Below are 2,478 nucleotides of genomic sequence, written 5' to 3'. Positions count from 1 at the left end.
AAATGAACTGAAATGTTCACATACCCTATTCCTCTCTCTGGAGAAGTGTGATGAGAAAAAGATAGGATTCCTATATTATTCCAGTTTCCACTAATCTCCATAATTAGAGACAGTAGAAAATAATTTGTACCAAAGAAATGACAATACGTGTTCTATATAGAACCATAACAGGTTATTTCACTTGCCTTTACTTTCAAAGTTTGATACTCAAAGAAAAACTATTTTCCTTTTCCTCTAAATCTCATTTAATTCTGCCTATTTCTCCCAAATCTGAAAGATGGCATTTTTATTCTCCCACTCCTCAGGTAGTCTCAACACTTTCTAACCCTACTGTATAAAGTTGTACCACTGTGCGATTTGGTACAAGTTCATACTACAAATTCTAAATACAAATAATATGATGGTAAAAATAATGAAACATAGTATTACATTTGGTTGGAGAAAGCAGTGTACCCATCTGAGTAATCAGCTTTATGAGAAGTGTTCCCAGTTGGGTCTATAGAATTTCTATTAAAGTCAGTAAGTAATTTTAAATAATACCTATGAAAATGAGAACAATAACTGCAAAAATGTCCCAAACCTAGACTTTTATAGCGTTTTTAAAAGAAATGACTGTTGATTTAGTTTATTCTGAAGGAGGAGAGTAGTGAAATGTAGGAAAACATTAAAGAACTTTTACTGGTGTGTAAAAGAATTTCAAGTGGAGGCACTTCATTAACCTGAAATGAGTGATTTGAGGATTGTCCTAACCTCAGCTCATTTCCTATTTATCTCTAACAACTGTTACTTCTTGCACAGGACTCAATTACACGTCGAATTAATATCTTTTTCCTCGTTAAAGTTGTAGAAACAATGTTTCCAAGAAAAGACCGGTGCCACACCTTGCCTAAACCTTCCAGGTAAAAGAACCACAGGCAAGGCTCTACTTGAGTTGACTGTTTCAAGGAAAAGTATGTCTTCTATTGTCACTACCAGGGAACCCTATTTTTGTCACATATACTTTCAATTATTACATAATAACAGAGCTAAAAAAGATACATCTATACTTGAAACGATCCCTTCAAGTCCCCACTTTGAATGTGGTAATGCAAGTCTATAATTTCTCATCAAAATCCTGTACCTTGAGTTTTTATTTCCCCCCACGCGAAGGGTATTGTTTATGTCTCCACAGGAAAGAGAGAGAGGGACCAGACCCCATCCCAGAGTGACAAGCCTTGAGGGAAATACATTGGCATGGGACAACAAACTAATGGAGAAGACAACTGGGCCAGGCCCAAGCAAAGCTATGCTGACGCCCTCCCAAGAAGAAGTTCATACAGAGGACAGCACTGGAGATATAGCCCAGAGAGTGACGCCTGTCTGTCCAGAACACCTGGGAGTGAAGTAAGAGCGAGAGAGAGAAAGAGAACCTCACATGATCCACCAAGCACTGGGGACATCTCTGCTCAGAGCAGCCAATGCACGGAAAGGATCATAGGGCTGGCTCCACCAGGAGACACAACATTCCCTCACTAACCCATAATGCTATGGAGCTCAACACTAGAGACACAGTGTGGGAATTGTGCCCTATCTGACCACACCAGACTGGGTGTAAACACTAAGGGCATGCAACAGAGCAGCAAGGGGAACAAAGTAATGAATTCCCCGGGGAATTACAAAAATAGACTTTGGGGCCAGGACAGGACACCCCATCTGACTGGACTGGAAAACACTCCTAAAGGTCAACAAACAGACCTGGAACTATTTATAGGCTTTTCTTTTTTTGCTGTTGGTTTTTGTTGTTGTTGTTGTTTTGTTTTCATTTGTTGTTTTGTTTCACTCTTTTTTTGTGCTTATTATTGTCTTTGCATGTCTATCTAGATAAGATAGCCATGATTAAACAATCAGAGGAGAAAACAATGGTATTGACAGTTCTGGGGGACATGGGAGAGGAGGAGGTGGGGGAAAGGTATCTGTCAACAAGCCCAGAGACAAGGAAACAACAAGTGATCTAAAATCATTGGCAAGGAGGGCATAGGATGTGTGATGGGACTTAATCAAAGGCAAGGTAATCAAGAGGAATTACTGAAACCCTAATGAAGGCTGGACATGATAGTGGGACAAGAGGAAAATAAAAGGAAATAGAAGAAAGAACTAGGAAACAAAGGACATTCATAGCGATCTAAATACAGGCATATACATATGTAAATATATTTATATATAATGATAGGGAAGTACACCTATGTACATATATTTTATGTTAAATATTAAGGTAGCAGACGGACACTGGGTCTCTACTCAAGTACTCCCTCAACACAAGAACACTTTTTTCTAATAACCTGGCATTCTGTGATGCTCACCTTCCTGACACGATCACTGAAGACAAAATGGGTGCATAAACAAATGTGGTGAATAAAGCTGATGGTGCCTGGCTATTAAAAGATATAGTGTCTTAGGTCTTAGATGTCTGAAGATAAACAAGTCACCATCTAACAGGGA

Source organism: Echinops telfairi, unplaced genomic scaffold (genome assembly GCF_000313985.2).
Source record: "Echinops telfairi isolate 266 unplaced genomic scaffold, ASM31398v2 ScPeMD7_2573;HRSCAF=3158, whole genome shotgun sequence".
Taxonomy (NCBI): domain Eukaryota; kingdom Metazoa; phylum Chordata; class Mammalia; order Afrosoricida; family Tenrecidae; genus Echinops; species Echinops telfairi.
This window is presented reverse-complemented; position numbering follows the sequence as displayed.